Here is a 19784-nt window from a genome sequence, read left to right as displayed (position 1 = left end):
TAAACTTAGTGTAACTCCATGAATGTCAGGGGAGTTACACTCATGTGTAGGCGAGATCACAAAATAGCCCTGTAACTCTAGTTTACAATACTGTAATTCTAAAGCAACACAAAAAGCAAATTTGTACATTACCAAAGCTATGTCTGTGGGATATATTTTTTGCAACGCTGAAGAAGAAATATTCATTTGGCAACCACTCAACACCATGAAGAAAAGGAAGGGAAATAAAGACTAAGAAGGGACAAAGAACAAAGTACATAGCCGGGATCACAGCATACTGTAATTAGAGCTGTTAAATGATTACTAAGGCGAAATGGTGTAATCATCATGCTAGAGGAAAGTGCTAAGTAGCCAGTCTGCAACATCTCCAGGGAGAAGGTAAAAGCAATCTCATGGACACTACCCTTTTTTACTTACCATATATACTCATCCATAAGCTGAATTTTTTTAGTAAAAAAGGGAAGCCTCAGAGAAGGGGGTCGGCTTATGAACGGGTATAGAGAGCGGGAGAGGTGGGATACAGTCCCTCCCCCCAACAGAGGGGGCAAAGAGGGGCAGCACAGCCAGCAGCGCCAGAAGGGAAGAGGCAGGGCCAGAGTCTCTCCACTTGCGGCCACGCTGCTCTCCCCGAAGCCTCCGAAGCAGCTGCAGCCGCGCCGCTCGGCCCCGCCCACCAGAGCAGGGTGTGGCCGCACCGCCCCTCTCAGCCCACTGGAACATGCTGCAGCCACACTGCCCAGCCTGCTGGAGCAGCTCCGGCCAGGCCAGAGACATCCTCCCCTGGCCCTCCCCAGATAAGGTGGGAAGGGATGGGATGGGGAGAGTGTGGGGGTCCCGGGCTAGGGGTGGGGTCATGTGGGGGGTGGTCAGAGGGGTTACTCCTCTGACCCCCAGCTTCTCCCCCACCAGCTGCTGTCCCAGCCCATCAGGATAAGCCGCTGGCAGGCCAGGACAGATTGTTTACTTAGGTTTACCTCTGTGCCTGCAGATGCTCGAGGTAAACAAACCATCTCGGCCCGCCAGTGGCTTATCCTGATGGCCCGGAAGCCAAAGTTTGCTGAACCCTGAACTATAGGGTCGGCTTATGAATGGGTCATAAAAATTTTCCATTTTTACTTATCCATCTTGGGGGGGTCAGCTTCTAAACGAACCTGCTTATGATCAAGTATATACGGTACATAAATACTCTTAAAATCAGCCTTCTAAGTTCTTAAACTCTCTAAGCCAATTAAAGTCTCATGTCACAACACCTGGACAGCCTTCCCACATTTTGAAGTGTCCAAGTAAGTTGAAGCAAATGTGAACCTATTCACTTCCTACCCTCTGAATAATAGCTGAGTGCAGCTGCCTATATATATATATTATTTCAAGATCATTTTCTCAATGTTACCAGTGAGACTGAACTAAAGATCTGTTTCTTATTCACTTTGGGTGAAATGCAGCCCCACGAAGAAGGCCAGCACAATGCTTGTGCAAAGTCTCACTTCAGCCCTATTTTGAAATAGGATTTAACATGCTGTCTCAGCAGAGAGGTGAATTTCACACTAACTTTCCCAAGCCACATTTTAGTTTTGCTCAGATGGTCCTAAAATTTAGCTTATAAATTGTGCCATTAGCATTGCTGAATATTTTATTTCCTTCCAGCAAAGAAAACAAACTTTCTTAATGTCAACAGTGAAAAATCATGCCATGCTGTTTATATACCACTCCTTTTTTCTATGTGACCATCGTTTCCATTCAGCAGAGTATCAGGAAAACTAATCCGAGTACTTTGTCTCGCTGTAAAGGGATTGATGATTGATTACCACATACCCAAGCACTTATTTCTTACACTGGTTCACAGATTAACAGAGCAAGGGGTAAAATATAAAGAGTTTTCTATGTATATTTGTATACTGGGACATGGAATTTATTCTGACTGTCTGTGCTCATTCTGTGCAGCATAAATAAATATATGTATTTTGAATATTCCAGCAACTGAAATCTACTCACACAATACTTGAGAAAAGTTCACTTTAAGCTCAAATATTCACCAAAAGCAATTTTCCAGTAACCAAAAAATATCACACATTGTGCTGTGCGCCTTCATTACATAATTCAGCCCGTCAAAATCAGAAACAATGCCAAGTGATTTATGAAACTAACACTGCACAAATCTCAAACATTTTCCCCAAAATAGCTGTTCAAGAATGGCTTTCAGACCAAAAATTAGTTACTAAAGAAATGGGTTAATAATTTCAAATAATAAATAATTAAGAGAACAGCTATCTGCTCACAGATAGTATTTTAACCGAGTTGAAATTCATAAGCAAATTATTTCTGAGTGCATTACACACTTTTTGACATCAGTGGAAATCCAATTTGTGGTAAAAGTGCAAAATGCCTTCATTAAAACCTCCGATTCTAAGCAGTTGCACATTACTGTTATTATTTACGTACAGTATGCTGAAAATTAACCAGGTGTTTTCCAAACAGAGAAAGACAGCCCTTGTCCCAAAGTGTATGCAGTACAAAAAGATGGACCAAATTTTAATCCTGTGTAAATTTTTGCTTGGGTTATTTTGTTTTGAAATCATTTTATGATTTTCTTATTTATATCATTCACAGTGAAAACATATTGATTATGGCCTTTGAATCTGCAAAAAGATGCAGATTCTATGTCCATGAAAAATTTTTACTGAAATCTTCATGTAGTTTGAAAGGTCCACTTCAGACCATGTATTTGCACAATCAGGGCCCAAATGACAAGCCTTGGGGCATATGGAAAGGACTCATAAAACAAACATATTGCCACACTAAAACCTCAAGAGAGATTCCCTGAATTATTATAGTGGAGAAATGTTAAACAGTAAGACAGTTCAGCAAGCTGACAGACCTAGCCAGGTTGGTAGTTTCACCGAAACACACTCTTACTTTCTAAACATATTAAAATCCCGCACACAATCTGCAGTGAGGAGCCTTTGACTGGGAATGGCAAACCGTGGCCACTGGGAGCTGTGGGCGGCCGTGCCTGAGGACGGCCAATGTAAACACAGTCTTGCAGCCTGCCAGCGGATGACCCTAACGGGCTGCAGGTTACCCACCACTGGTCTAGCAGGTCCTTTCGGCCCCTGGCTCTCTGGGGAGCCTCGTCCCAGCAGCAGCAGCACTGAACTCGCACAATCCTGGGTGCAACGGGAGGAGGAGAGAGGGGAGCTCCTCTTGCACCCTCAACACAGTCAAGCCCACAGTAAATAGGTTTTTTTGTCAAGATACAGAAACATCCTAGAGAATTTACTCTAGAAGAAGAAATAGGATGCTACCAAAATGGCTTTACACTGTACAGAATTTAATAGGGAATAGAATTATTTCTATATTTTTAACAATTCTGTGACATTTTTAAACAGGGATATAATTCCACATTAAATTCCATAAGATGGAAGGGGTATCAGTTTCTAATAAGAGCTATAGGAAATTAACATAAGGATGTCTTCTCCTCCCAAATATTTCTTCTTTCAAACATCTTTGCTGAGGCTATGGCAAGACAACCCTTCCCAAAGCCCATAATTATACTATGTTGTTCTTTAACCCAGTCTAGAAAAGGAAGTCCAAAGGCCCATCTTTAAAATAATTTTTAAGTACAACAGAGGCATCCCTGAAGTCCAGCACGGGGTTATATATTTTGGATTTTCTTTTAGAGGGGTACAGTGAAGATAACACAGACAAGATTAAGAAGAATAAATAAAATACATATGTCTGGGTCAGAAAAAAAGCCAGATAGAGCTCTGTCATCAGAAAAATGCAACTAAATCCAAGCAGACATCGCACTGAGACTTAGTTAACGTCAACAAATTAATACATTCCATTTTTATGCAGACTAAAACATTTTAGATTAACAGGCCAGCGATGCTCATACGTTCTAACTTTAGCTATCATGAGGGCTATGTGAACCATTAAGTGAGCTAATCTAAATTACACATCCACATGAAAGAGTTTGTATTTTCCAGAAATTAACGTCTCTATATGAACTAGGGTCGGATTCACCCGGGGCACTAAGCCCTCGACACCATTTAAACCTTCTGGATATCTCAATTCATGGATTAAAATCTCTGCAGTATTACACTGTGTATGGGAAAAAAAACTTCATACTATAAATCCTAAAACAAACAGCTGGACACATTATGAAGAGCTTTATAAACAAATGCCCTGAATTGAATTTATGGGCACGCGGGCAGCCAGCGTACATTTGGGGGTGTAACAGATTCCCTTGCTCCTTAAAGGCTTGATCCTGCAATGTGCTCAGCATTCTAGCCCTAATCTAGCAAAGCATTAAGCACTTGCTTAACTTTAAACTCACGAGTAGCCTACCTGATTTCAATGGGACAATTACTCACTTGCTTAAAGTTAAGCATGTGGTTGAGTGCTTTTGCTGGATCAGAGCCAGGGTGCTCAGCACCTTGCAGGATCAAGCCCTTAAGGAGCAAGTAACTGGTCGCATTCTGAAACTGAACAGACTAGATCAAACTGAAAGGCAATCTGATTCAGATCACATTACCACTGCCTAGTTTGGCGGTAAGAAAGATGTGTATGACTAGAGGGAGGTCCACATCTGACAGAACTGGGAGGATTTTCTGGATCTGGCAAAGATAACAGCTGCTCTAGCTGACACTTTCAACATAGGCTTTCAAGCGGAGAGAGCGGCCAAAGGTAACCCCAAACTCAGTCTGACACAGACGATCAATTACAAATGAGTAAATAAACTACCTTGTATTAATGTACCATGCAGGATCTCCCACAGCATCTGGCAAGCTTAAACTGACACAGACTACATATAGGGATCACATCACTGAAATGGAGACATTCGTTGGGTGAAAAAACTGTAGTTGTTTAACAACAGAGTTTCAAGACTAAAGGTGAAAAGTACCTAATCCAGTTAAAGCCAGAGGGAATTTAGCAATGCAGAATTTAATTACCCCATTTGGAATTTGCCAGGACAACTGGGTTAAACATCCCTACTCTTTTGCCATGGGAACTCTAATGACTACTCGTGGTCAAGACCTCGATTTTATTTCTCATTTACAATACAGCACTTTGGCAGCAGAGTGCCCTCTAGCTAATTCATAATGAAGAATGCAACTCCTGAGTTACCAACACATATCCTACAGCACCAATGTGTTCCTTGGAAGCTATCTAGCCATGTACAGTATTAATCAGGCCTGACCTTCCTTAGCTCATGAAATCTAACAGGACTGCTGCACAGTGTAGTAAGGCTGCATTTGTTTTCCAATTAAACCATGTCAGATAAAGTAGCATGCAATAAAATTGTCTCCTATGACTGACTGATTTTAATCCCATAAAATTAACAGCAAGGAATATTAATATTGGCGATGGAAGATATGTAATGTTTATGTTACCCATTTAAATTAAGAATTATAGAAATCAGAGATGAGAAAGACCTTGAAGACCATCTTAACTCATGTTCCTACCAATGTAGAGTTGTTCTTGACATAGTCTTCATCCGATGCACTTTTAGGTGATTCGAGAAATAGGACTTCCATCTCTTCCCTCCAGGGACTATTACACATTCAAATAGATTTCCCCCCCTAATATTCAGCATGAATCACCCTTCCTCAAATTTCAGCTAGGAAACATCTCAAGCAAACCCTCTCTCTCTTTACTGTTCACACCCTTCAAATGCTTGTATCGTTCACAAACAGTAGGTCTACACCACAAAAAGAGGTGTTCTTATCTCGGGTTAGCTAACCCACATTTGCTAACTCAGGTTAAATAGCGGTGAAGACAACTCAGCTTTTAACTCAGGTTAGCAGCTCAAATTAAAGCCTATAGGTAGGGCCCTACCAAATTCGTGGCCGTGAAAACCATGCCACAGACCATGAAATCTGGTCTCCCCCTGTGAAATCTGGTCTTTTGTGTCCTTGTACCCTATACAATACAGATTTCACGGGAGAGACCAAAGTTTTTCAAATTGGGGGTCATGACCCAAAGGGGAGTTTCAGGGGGGTCACAAGGTTATTTTAGGAGGACCGCAGTATTCCCACCCTTACTTCTGTGCTGCCTTCAGAGCTGGGTGGCTGGAGATCAGCGGCTGTTAGCCAGGCACCCAGGTCTGAAGGCAGCGCCCTGCCAGCAGCAGCGCAGAAGTACGGGTAGAGGTACCGCAATCCCCCCTACAATAACCTTGCGACCCCCCACAACTCCTTTTTGGGTCAGGACCCCAACACCGTGAAGTTTCAGATTTAAATAGCTGAAATGATGAAACGTAAAATTTTTAAAATCCCATGACTATGAAATGGACTAAAATGGACCCTGAATTTGGTAGGGCACTACCTATAGAGAAGTCTGGGGTTGAACTTGAGCTGCTATCCTGAGTTAAAAGCCACATTGCTGTGTCTTCACTGCTATTTTAATCTCAGTTAGTTAATGTGGGTTAGTTAACCCAAGATCTGAACACATCTTTTATTAGCAATGTAGACATACCCTTAGTCAAACTACTACTATAAGCATTTAGTCACTCTCTGCACTCTTAAATCACTTCAATGCTTGTTTTAACTCCCCAATTTGATGACAGCTTTCTGATACTGAGATACTCAGAACTGCTTGGTATTCTAGGTGCCATATCACCAGTATCAGGCAGTGCGACAATATCCCCAATGCCTGTGATAAGATGCCTGCATACACAACCTAAAATTTCATTAGTTTTTATTGCTGCCATATTATAGCTAATTTGCTGTTCTACACACATTTAACAAAAAATAAACTGTAAAAAAGATTATACCACTTAGAGATAATCAAAATTTTTCCATCAAAATATTTTGATAGAAAACTGGATTGTCAAGTAGATGAAAATTTTCATGTTAAATGTCTGTAGTTTTTGGCTGAAAATGTTTTGGTTTTTAATAAAAAGTTGAAATTTTCTGTGGAAAAATACTCAGTTTTCCAGCAAGGTCTATGTAAATTGTTTATTCCTCATAATATGCTAACAGCTTGTGCTGATCTTTGTCATACTTGTTAAAGAAATTGCTAGGAAGTCCAGATTGGAGAGCTAGAACCAAAGCCAACATTTTCAAACATGAGTACCCAAAATTAGGTATCTGGATCCATATTTCTTTACTTATTTTGATTTATACATTCATACCATTAAAAGGGTACCTCTGGCTTCTTCTAGGCAATTTCTGGGTTGATTTTCAAAATGTCTTAATGACTCGGGTGCTTTTGAATGAACTATGTCTCTTAAATACACAATTCATTAAACTTGCAAGGCACCTGAATAAATTATCCGGTTTTCATTTGAAGCTGCAGGTGCTCAGGTTTTCTGAAAAAAAGCAAGCCATGCAGTTAGGTGTCTAAATTTAGGAACTCAAGTTTAAACACTTTGGTCCATATTTTCAGCCCAGTAGACACACAATCACAAACTTGTTTTTGAACTCCCAGAAAGCTAGCAGCACAATTAAAATCACTTAGATGTCCAAATGGATGACTACTGGAAGCATGTACAGCTGACACTGTGTGCGTCCACAAATTACAGGTGTAGAGTAGAGTCCAATTTTAAAAACTATGATACACCAAAACAGCTATATCCTACTCACACAAACAGCTAGGTTTATTACAAAAAGCTCAGTATATGCTACACATTCTGCTGCACCAAAACTTCCCGTTTCAAACTTTGGAGCAAAGGGTTCAGTATTTGAATCATGGCTGTCTCGCTCAACTATGAGCTGAACCAAAGCCCCAGATTTAATATCCTCAAACTTTGGGGCAGAGTGAAACCCTGATCCAAACTTTGCTGCACAGCTGCCTCTGTACTAAAAGCACTATAGTCAGTTTGTAATGTGGGTTACTTAGGGTTAAAATCTCCATGATTCCATATTGCTTATTATTTTACACTTATAAAGTCAAGGAGATATGATTTTATTGCTTATAATTCATTTTTACATTAGTCTTCTGCCACTATAACTTCATTCTGCCTTTTCAGATGTTCCTTTTGCTTTCTGAATATTTAAATAGCAAGTCTAATTATCCCTGACTTGATTATCCTCCTCTTTTAAAACCTTTCCAGTGTTATCAACAGTTCAGTTCTTCATTATGTTTAGATTTAAGAAAGCTAATATGCATCACATTCATTAATTCTAGGACAATCTCCAGTATTTCTCTTTTAAAACACATCTGTATCAGATTTCATCTTCAGAGACACTATTGCTGAAATACTGAGAGCATGGCAGGTTGCTCATCACTAAATCTTTTGGATAGAGAAAAATCTAATATAACATGATGTATAGCCCTGAAATCAATAACAAATACTCAATAACTGATGGCATTAGATTAGGTTAAAATAGAAAAGATTATGTTCATCAACCCATGCAGAAATATTGTTTCTTTTAAATTCTCCAAAACAAGTGCCCATTTCTGGCTTTATTTCCAAATTCATTAATAGTAAGCTGGGAAGTGTTGATTTAACATTTTATACTTCCAATTCAATAGTATTTATAGAGAGGTTAGTAGGCCATATAAGTAATAAGCACCAGATTTAGTAACCTCATTTACTTCGACGCTAAGAGCCACTGCCATTTATGATGGAAGACAAAAAGCAAACAATGAATAATCCTTTTTTCCTGACTTTTCAGTTTTTTCCACTCCTATGATTTGCAGGTATTGCTAACATATGATTGATAGGAAAATATTAAGAAAATGCCCATCTACACAAGGCCATTAATTTTACAGTCTGGATAATTATTCTGCAATCTCAATCTGTACAATACTGTACATATATTAGTTTTACGGAAAAACAATAAAAAGTAATGGCCCGATTTTCAGAAGTTCTTTGCACAGCAACTCACTCTGAAGTTAGTAGGATTGCTCAGATTTTCTGAAAATCAGCTCCTTCATTTTCAAAGGTGCTGAGCATCGTCAGCCCCCATTTGCTTCAACAGGCATTGGGGGCACATGGGGCCAGGTTTTCAAAGATTTTCATTACAGCCCTGCACATAAAGATGCAGCTAGGAGCCTAATGACCTTTGTAAAAACACCTAAAGCACTCTAGGTGCCTAAATCTCATCAACTTCAATTGATTTCAATGAAAATTAAACACCTAGGCAGCTTCAAAACTTTGAAAAATTCCAGGAAGTGTCTATCTGCATCTTTAGGTGCTTCAATGCTTTTGAAAATCTGGCTCTTGCTACCTCTCAGAACATGATCAGCACCTTACTGCACCAGCGCTATACACGGCAGCTGCCTTTCTTTGAGAGCCATGATAGTCACCAGCTCCACAGGGCATAACTGACATCCAAATCAGGGGTGGGGAACCTACGGCCCGTAGACCGGACTCAGCCCGCTGCTTAATTTCATCCGGCCCGTGGCAAGTATTTCTAAAAATACAGACCTATGACAGTAGCCTATGTGGGGGCGGGCGGGGGGGGGGGGGGCAGAGACAACAGTGGGGACAAGGAGTGAGGTGAGCTGCAGGCAACGGCTGTTTAACAGCAATGCTGGGGCAAGGTGGAGCCTCCAGCCACTCTAGTGCGTTGTGACCTCTCAACGGCCAGCGCTGGAGCCTGACGGTGCATGCCTCATGTCATAAATATAAAGGGAAGGGTAATCACCTTTAAAATCCCTCCTGGCCAGAGGAAAAATCCTTTCACCTGTAAAGGGTGAAGAAGCTAAAGGTAACCTCGCTGGCACCTGACCAAAATGACCAATGAGGAGACAAGATACTTTCAAAAGCTGGGAGGAGGGAGAAAAACAAAGGGTCTGGGTCTGTCTGTGTGATGTTTTTGCCGGGGACAGAACAGGAATGGAGTCTTAGAATTTAGTAAGTAATCTAGCTAGGTATGTGTTAGATTATGATTTCTTTAAATGGCTGAGAAAATAGCTGTGCTGAATAGAATGAATATTCCTGTCTGTGTGTCTTTTTTGTAATTTAAGGTTTTGCCTAGAGCGATTCTCTGTGTTTAGAATCTAATTACCCTGTAAGGTATTTACCATCCTGATTTTACAGAGGTGATTCTTTTTACTGTTTCTTCTATTAAAATGTTTCTTTCCAAGACCTGATTGCTTTTTTCATTGTTCTAAGATCCAAGGGTTTGGGTCTGTGGTCACTTATGCAACCTGGTGAGGATTTTTATCAAACCTGCCCCAGGAAAGGGGGTGTAAGATTTGAGAGGATTTTGGGGGGAAAGACGTTTCCAAACGGACTCGTTCCCAGTAACTGGTGTTAGACATTTGGTGGTGGCAGCAGAAGTCCAAGGGCAAAAGGTAAAATAGTTTGCACCTTGGGGAAGTTTTAACCTAAGCTGGTAAAAGTAAGCTTAGGGGGGTTTTCATGCAGGTCCCCACGTCTGTACCCTAGAGTTCAGAGTGGGGAAGGAACCTTGACACCTCATCCTCAGCCACGCGTGCTTCCGGCGCTCTAGTGTGGAACAGTCAGTAGTGTCCCTGAGCCCCACATGCCTACTGCGGTGTTCGGGCTGCAAGGATTGCCGTGTGGAAAACTGCTCTCGGACTTAATTTGCAACCTCGGCCATCACACTAAAAAAGTGGGTGAGTTGAACATTTTATATTTATCTCTCTTACAAAAAAAACTAAATTAAGCTGCTTTTTACTTGTGTGTTGCCCATGACTGATTTTTAATGTGGGTCCATGGCCCATGATAGAAAAAAAGGTTCCTCATCCCTGATCTAAATCATCACCATATTGCGGGGTAATTACATGATTTGTCTCTCAAACCACAGTCAAAGCAATTGTTTCTCCATATATTTAGCTTCCCTCTCCACAAACGCATAATTCAGCCCCCTTCCTGTCTCTGCTTTCTATAGACCTTGCTACCTATCTGGAGTGCGCTCTCTTTATCTGTTGTCCACTAATTCGGTTTTATACAGCGTAGGTTTTTAGTAGCAATTTCGTACCCTTACACTCTCTCTTGTAACCAGAGCAATCATTACACGTTGGCACTTTGAGGCTGATGGGTCTATCCAAGCCAGAACTCCTTGAGCTAACTGTGTACAACTGAACATTCTCCCAGCATTGACAGTCCTCATTCGAGCCAAGTGTGAAAGGTTTTAAATTAGCTTTCACAGTTTGATTCACAGACAGTAAATGTAAAATGGCACAGGATTAATTTTTCCAACCACACAGTGCTACAACATAGCCCAAAGGCTATTTTAGTTCATTTGCTTTAACTGTTAGGGAAGATTCACAATACATGGAATGCTCCAACAGAGACAGAAGCTCTAAAGGAGATTCAGAGCCTAATATTACCCCCATTAATTAAACCACTGTATGTTTGTCACTAGCTGTTAAAGTGGAAGTCACATCTAGGCCACTTCAGACAAGTCATCTAGTTTAGCATTTATGCTTCTTAGAATGTCATTATATTAATAAAGTATCTCACAGCATTATAATTAGAAGCTTGTGGGCATTTTTATTACAAACCACATTTTTAGGGGGTTATAAAATCTGTTAACACCGGCTTTGAGCTGTAAAATGCTCCACAAGGTCTGAGCCCTGTAAGGATTATTATGTTTTTCCTAAATTACATACCGAGCTTGGCTTAATCGCAACCTATAATCTGATGGGCAGACACACAGACAGACAGACCCAGGGCCTACCTTAGGGGTGGGCCAGCCAGGTGATCGCCCAGGGCACTTGCGGTCAAGTGGGTGCCATGCAGCGGTGTAGTGTCAGAAATGGCTCTTGGCTGACAGGGGAGCGCTGTGGGGCGTCAGAGGGGGGAACGGGACACCCAGATTTCTCCCTGCTTCCTCCCGGAAGAGGAACATGGGGGAGGGGGGGCTTGAGCAGCGATGCACAGATACTGCTCGCCCACCCCAAAGTTCCTTTGAAAGCCCCCAGAGGGCTGTAGGGGGGTAGGTGTGGGGGTGGGGAGCAAAGAACTCCAGGTCACTTTCCCCAGCTGTGCTGTGCGGCGACCAGAGCATCAGGAGCTGCTGCTCTCCTGCTCTCCCCTTAACACAGCCCAGGTGGGGAAAGTGCCCTGATGTCACTCCTCGCTCCCCCTGCTCACAGCCCCCTAGGGGTGCACAAAGGTGGAGCAGTGTTCAAAGGGGGCAACAAGCAGCAATGCCAACAGCTCCGTGCATCCAGGTCAGTTTCCCCCTGTGGGCGCAGAAGGGGGTACAGTGGTTAGGGATGAAAGGGGGGAGTGCAGGGGCTAGGGAGGAGGAGGGGATTGCAGGGGTTAGGGGCAAAGCAGGGGTGGGGAGTCTGGGAAGCCCACGAGTGACAGGGGCAGTGGGGGAGGACACTCACTGGGGCCAGAGGAACCAAAACACAAGTTCATCCAGGGCATTAATTTTCCCTAAGGCCAGCCCTGGACAGACCTAATAAGACAGTTGACAAGATATAAATTAAAAAGAAAGCTCAGACACTGTACTAAATGTGTGTATGTACATCGTATATACTCGTTCATTAGCCCGTTCGTGTATAAGATGAGCCCCAAAGATGGATAGGTAAAAACAGTAAATAAACTGTATGACCCTTTCATAAGCCAACCCTATATTTCAATGGTTGGCAAAATTTGGCTCCCTGCCCATCAGGGTAAGCCGCTGGCGGATCAGGACGTTTTGTTCACCTGGAGCGTTCAGAGGCACGGAGCCGCTCAGCTCTCAGTGGCCACGGTTTGCCAATCCCAGCCAGTGAGAGCTGCGGGAAGTGGCGCTGCTTCTCATCATCAGTCTCTGTTGTGTCGTCACCAAATGTGGCATAATCTTCTGACCCATCGAGTGCATTGCTGATACAGCATTTCCTAAATTATTTTTCTATCACTTCAGAGGGAATGGACACCCACATGTCCTTGATCCACTGGGCAACCAGACTGATTTTGGGCTTCATAAGATTCCCCCCTTTTGTCAACTTCGCCATGTCTGAATACATCCATTCAGACCACATTTTGTGTAGCCTGCCTTTAAAGGTTTTGTTCAGGCAGCCAAAGTAATTTTCATATTTTTGGCCACATTTTTCACCTCATCCATCTTGTGTGCCCTGAACATGTCCCAAATGAGCACAGCAGGTTTCTTGAAAAGTGCTCATGGTCTCTTATTCCACACTTTTTCCAGCCACTCAATAGTCCCACTTTCATCCATCCACCCATTCCTTTTCAAGTGCATGTACAATGACACCAGCAGGAAATTTTGTGTTTTTAGGCAAGGTGTTTCTTTTAAAAATAACAACAGGCGGGAGCTTTAATCCATTTGCCAAACACGATAAAACCATAGCAAAATGGATTTTTTCATGGCCAGTGGTTTTAATTAAAACTGTTTTTTCCCCAACACCAGTTACCGTTCTGTTGCTTGGAGATCGAATGTCATCGGTGTTTCGTCCATATTTCCTATTTGTGACAGTTCAAATGCATATTCCTTTCGATATTTTATAATAAACCTTTGGAAAGATTCGATTTTTTCTTCCAGATCTCTCGGCAGCTTTTGCACTATCTTTGTTCGCTGATGAAGACAGAGACTATGACGGTTCATGAAGTGAGTACACAAACCTGCTGATGTGACAAACATTGATGGCTTTACTGAGTTGTATTTGTCATCTTTAGACATTTGCAGAGCATGCAGACGAATTCCTGTTCTAGTGACAATGTACCCATTTTGTTGACATTCAACAACCCAATTATTGAGATCTTTTCTCCAGCTCAGGAAATGAAGTGCACCTCGTTGGACATTTTTTCTGGTTTCTTTGCATGTCTTTTAGTGTTGTTTTATTTTTTCGCCATTCTCTTACTTGCTTCTCATTGATACAGAATTCACAAGCAGTTGCGCAATTCTTGTTTGCTTCTGGACATTCAACAACTAAGTCTGAACGCTGCATGATAAGCTGACCTTTTTCCTTTGATTTCACCAGTCTTCATTTTAACTACTACTATGAAAATAGATTATTATTATTGTAGTTATAGATTTTGTAGGACTTTATATAGGAATGTCAGCTGCTTTATCACTGTCAAATTATTATTGTTCTTCGTTTATTTCAAAGCAGCCCTGTAGATTGGCATGTCTGTGGGGATAACAGGCTATTTCAATTTTATTAGAGATTTCCATGGATTCTGCACGTTACATTTTCATATTGGCTTGAGACTTACGAGGTCCATTGGTAGAAATGCATGAAGAGATCAAATTACACAGTAGCGGACTGACACCATTGCTATAGTACTATCGTTCATTGTGTTTTTCTGATTGGCTTGGAAGGCAGAGCATTTTGTGAAATGCATGGGTCAAATGTTATGAGGATCTGCAGCACTGCTCTTTTAGTATTCCTTTCAAGCCAACCTAGTCCACTAAACAAAGTCTTTGCAACTTTAAAAGGCCGCAGTATTGACATCAATAAATGGGTCGGCAAAATTTAGCTCCCAGCCTGTCAGGGTAAGCCACTGGCGGGACGCGACGTTTTGTTTACCTGGAGCGTCTGCAGGCATGGAGCCCTTCAGCTCCCTGTGGCTGCAGTTCACCGTTCCCAGCCAATGGGAGAGCCACTTCCCGCAGCTCCCATTGGCTGGCAACAGCAAACAGGGAACTGAGGGGCTCCATGCCTGCAGACGCTTCAAGAAAACAAAATGACAATGTATTAGATATTCAATTCAATGATTTCATAGAGTTTAAAATCATCAAATTTTGGTATAGACCCATTTACAAGCCAACCCCCACTCTTTGATGCGTTACTTTTTTACCAAAAATATTTGGCTTATGAACGAATATATACGGTATACATATTTTTACCCCCGTTAAGCAGCAGTGAGAAAGCACTGAAATTTAGAGCTATATGGTTGAATGACCTTTTCCAAAAGTTGCCTCTAAATACATGGCCAAACTTCTAGGTATGCAAAATTTTACAACAGAATTTCTACACACGTAAACTGCCATTTATACACATTCAAATAGGATACATAAGGGCCTCCCATACCTGATTTGCACACACACAAATCAGTTTGTACACAATCAAAAACACTGTTGTGAAAAAACAGTGTGTGCCAAACTTTGGGTGCATAAAATTATATTTGCAATTTCAGAAATAAAAGCTCCATTGAGAATTTGACTGATTCTGCCTACGTAAATGTTGGAGTGCCAAATGAACCTTAAGCCCTGATCCCGAAACATGGTCCGTGTGGAGCAGATTGCACAATCGTAGTTTTATGTACCATATATGCTATAATAAGTAGGGCCCATGGGCTGGATCAAGTTCAGCATTTCCAGCCTCCACTATGCTTTTATGGTCCAACATCAGACTTCCATGACAGCTCTGATTCTCTGTCACTGAGATCAATGGAATTGTTGACATCTACTTTAAAAGGAGCAAGATAATGCCCCTACTTGATCACAGCTTTGCATGCTTCATACTAAAAAAAAAAAAGTCACTGAGGGCCCAATCCTAGGCCAAATGACTTCAGCGGGAGCCTTTCGATTGACTAAAGTGGGCTTTGAATCTGGGCCCCGAAGCAAAAGCTCCCTTTAATCAGAATTATTTTTCAATAGTGACAACATGCATCACAGATGGGAATAAACGTCTCTTGATGTGTAAACAGTATTTATAGTAAAATGTTCAATGTGAATTTATAAAGTTGTTAATTATTTCACATGTACAGATGGACTCAAGCAGCAAAATTCAGATTCAGATTTCACACACCTTGGGCAGGGAGGTGTCAGATCTAGCACATTATAAAAAGAAATCTGAATTTTGCACATGGACCTATATTCAGAGCTTGGGACATTCCTATCTAGATTTATCACTCAGGTACTTCTCTAATATAGGTAGTTCTGATTAGATTCAAGTATTACCCTAGGTTTACAAAGATCTTCTGCCTTGTGCTGCAAGTTACAGGTTTGCTTTATGTAGATCATAAATAATCACTTACAACTGATTTTTCAAAACAATCCCTTTTACATTTGCTTAGGAACCCTGTTCATTAGAAAACTGCATTTAGGTTCTCACTATTTACATTTTTTAAATATATTAGAAAATAAATATCCACATGCAATATTCAGTGCAATATATTTATATAATGCATGAAACTTTATCACGTTTTCCAAACATGAGCTCAATCTTGCGACTGCCTTTGTCCAGGCAGACCCTTACATTGTGAAAGGCGACAGCGTACTCAACGGCAGTGCAGGCCTGCCAATGAAGAGACGAATTGCAGGATCAGAGCCTGACTGTGTATTGTAGCTAGAATACTGTATAGAAACTATGCTAACTAGAACGTAACAGTTTCATTAAATATTTAAGGTATAGCAACTACCTTTTTTAAAAAAAAAGTTTTTAAAAGCCCAGTTTCTGACAGAGAGAATGTTCTTAAATCCTATTAACACAATTTTAATTCTCTGATCCCTTGCTGACATTTACATAGATATTTTCAGTAAGATTAAACTAACAATGACACTTATCCTGCAAGCTGCTCCAAATGGGCACACCTGTGCAACCCTCATTGACTTAGATGAGCTGGAACAGGGAACTAGCCATCAGAATTCATCACATGTTTGGAGCCTGCCTATTACATGGGAATAGGGCTTAAATTCTCAGAGATTATTTCCTGGAGACCCCCCATCCCACATCCCGCATTTGGGGTTGCAGGCTTCAGCTATGGGGCAGCGGATCTCAGGGCTCAAGTCTCATGGGGGGAGGCACTGGGATTTGGAGCTTTAGTCCCGTGGGGGAGGCGTGGGCTGCTCTGCTCCAGTGGGCTCCAGCTCAATTGAAGTCCTGCATGGGAACAGAGAAACTGACTATACACCAAGTGCTGTTAAAAGCAGAACTGAGAAAATAATGGTTTGTTGTTGTTTTGCTTATGGTTTTTTAGTTATTGTTATCTTAGGTTTAACTCCTAACTACAAGAGGTATAAAAATTTCAGACAAATGTGATTTTTGAAGCCCTGTGCCTTTATATATTTTTCAGCCCACGTATTTTTTGCCTTGTCACTTTAGTGATAAATACATTTCAAAATGCAGATTCCTCTCAAAATTATCTTGCAAAACTGGAAAGAATTTATCAGTTTAGCTGTTAGGATACACACAGAATACTTGACAGTTAAGCTTGGATGTATTACTGCAAAATGTGTGTAATTTACATAAATATTCAAAGAAATGGTCATGTCTTTTTGGTCACTGTACACTCACTCTGTTGCTAACAGACGTTAGAATCACCAAACAACTCTTCACATGAGATGTGTCATATGTACATGAATATTTATACTTATGTGCTCAGCTGTTATGAATCTTTGAATTCCATCCCACTGTTTGTCAATACTGTAACGTAACTCATCTGTCTATATAATGAAAGTGTATGTATGTCCTTTTATTTTTTTAAAATCAACCTAGAAATAGCATAATAAAATATAAGAACATTTTAAAAACTACAGATTTTCAACAGGACTGAATGGCCAGTGGATAGGTAATGGGATACCAACCCTTTCACCTACAGGTTAACAGTTTAATTCCCCCAAGTTCAGCAGTGACTGGAAGCTGTTACCCCCGACAGCTGCTTAATGCCTGAAATGAGTTTGTGGTCTCACTCCTGTTTCTAATTAATTAGTGTCCACATCAGCAAATTAACTGGCAATTTTAGAAGAGAGGACAATGTATTGAATGGGCATGGAAAGAAGTTACTCACCTCAAGCAGTTATGATAGTGCTTGGACATGCGTGTCCCTATGGGTGCTCAGCTGTAGGTGACTCCCAAGCAGTACCTATATTGTAGGGCTGCGGCTTTGGAGTCGAATCACTTACAAATGACAATTCTATGGAGCCAAAGATGGCATCAGAGGTGGAGTCCCCAGTAATCGCATAATGTTCTACGAAGGTATGGACTAATGCCTAGGTCACCATTCTACAGATTTCTGAGATAGGGACATTCTTGAGGAAGGCAACAGAAGAGGAGACCACTCTTTTGGAGAGAGTGCAACCACCAGCTGGAGGTGTCATGCTGCAAACCTCATAACATTTTTTTAAAATGGTTCGAGACCCATTTGGAGAGTCTCTGTGCTGATATTGCTGAGCCCCTGGATCTCTTCACAATAGAAAGGAAAAGCTTAGATGACTTCCTAAAAGCCTTTGTCCTATCTAGGTAAAAGGCCAGGGCTCTCTTAATGGCTAGTGTGTGAAGTATGGTCTCCCTGTTATCATGGTGAGGCTTGGGATAAAAGGTCAGGAGGTGAATCAGTTGGTTTATATGAAAAGGAGAGGTAACCTTGGGGATGAACTTCAGGTGCGGTCTGAGTGTGACCTTGTCCCGAAAGAATAGAGAGGATGTGCCATCAGTACGGCTATTTCCCCTATTCTCCTCAGCGAGGTGATTGCCACCAGGAACGGCATTTTCATCAACAAGTGTGTGAGCGAACAAGTAGCCATGGGTTCAAAGGGAGGGTCTAGTCAGGCTTTTCAACATTAGGCTCAAGTGCCATGTACAGCAGGGATGTCGGGGTTGGGCGGGAAAAGGTTTACTATATCCCTGAGGAATCCTTTTGTAGTTGGGTGTGAGAGCACTGAGTACCCCTCTACTTATCAATCAAACCAAGCCTTTGATTCAGTGAATCACCGTGTCCTCTGTACTGTACTTTCTAAGATTGGATGTCCTGATAAATACATCAACGTCCTAAAATTGCTTCATGATAACATGAAAACAACTGTTCTGAGCAGCACTGGCTCCCAGAGCGAACCTTTCAAAGTACAAACAGGAGTCAAACAGGGCTGTATCACACTCCAACCATGTCTGCGGTTTTTATTACCGTCATTCTTTACCTAATTGCTGGGAAGTTTACAGCTGGTGTTGAAATCATTTACAGAATGGACGGAAAGCTGTTCAGGCTCTCCTGAATGCCAAGAGTAAGATCTCCACAATATCTATTGTGGAACTTCAGTATGCTGATGACAACGCAATCTTTGCCCACTCTGAGAAAGATCTTCAAACTATTTTGGATGTGTTTGCCAATGCTTACACATGTCTTGGTTTCACTCTTAATATCAAGAAGACTAAAGTGCTCGATCAACCCTCTCCAAATGAGGTATTACATGCCCCATCTATCAAAAATCAATGGAGTGGCACTGGAGAATGTCGATCATTTCCTCTACCTTGGAAGTCATCTTTCATCCAAGGCAGATATTGATTCAGAAATTCAACATCGCCTGAGCTGTGCCAGTGTAGCTTTTTCTCGTTTATGGCACAGGGTTTTTGAAGATCACGACATTCGAACAGACACCAAGCTTCTTGTTTATCAAGCCATTATTCTCCCAACACTGTTGTAATGAGTCCGAAACTTGGACAACCTATAGACACCACTTCAAAGTCCTTGAGAGGCACCATCAATGCTGCCTTCGTAAGATTCTGAAGATGCAACAGGAAGACAGGCACACCAATATTAGTGTTCTGGAAGAGGCAAAGACCACCAGTATTGAGGCAATGATCATCCGTCAGCAATTCCGCTGGATTGGTCATGTTGTCCGGATGCCAGACCATCACCTCCCAAAACAGGTTCTGTTCGCTCAGCTGAAGGAAGGGCACCGTAACAAGGGTGGACAACAGAAGCACTATAAGGACTTGCTGAAGGACAACCTAAAAAAGTGTAATATTGACACTGACACTTGCCCAGGATCACTTAAAATGGAGTGAAGTCCTACGTGATGGTCCCCTGCATTTTGAACTTGCTCGCCGACAAGCTGAAGAGGACAAGAGGTGCAGGACAAAGGAGAGACTGGCTTCCAGTCATGATCAACAGTCTCCTGCTGAGCCTTAAAACATCTGCCCTCATTGTAATAGAACTTGTGGTTAAAGGATTGGCTTTATTAGCC

The 19784-nt window shown here is 41.6% G+C and overlaps 1 protein-coding gene across 5 annotated transcripts in view; it reads right to left on the bottom strand.

Moving 5' to 3' along the window:
* Window positions 1-19784, bottom strand: part of DAB1 (DAB adaptor protein 1) — a 685851-nt gene that overhangs the window by 196281 nt on the left and 469786 nt on the right. For 4 of the 5 annotated variants that reach the window (XM_084636866.1, XM_084636868.1, XM_084636867.1 and 1 more), the window contains exon 1: window positions 133-211. The exons of the other annotated variant lie outside the window; for it this stretch is intronic. The gene's annotated coding sequence lies outside the window, so the exon portion shown is untranslated. Of the gene's footprint in view, window positions 1-132; window positions 212-19784 lie in introns of those variants that run through there. 5 annotated transcript variants of the gene reach the window in all.

This window comes from Lepidochelys olivacea (assembly GCF_965140295.1).
Source record: "Lepidochelys olivacea isolate rLepOli2 genome assembly, chromosome: 8".
NCBI lineage: Eukaryota > Metazoa > Chordata > Testudines > Cheloniidae > Lepidochelys > Lepidochelys olivacea.
Note: the sequence above shows the minus strand (reverse complement) of the source record. Positions and strands in the feature narration are given on the sequence as shown.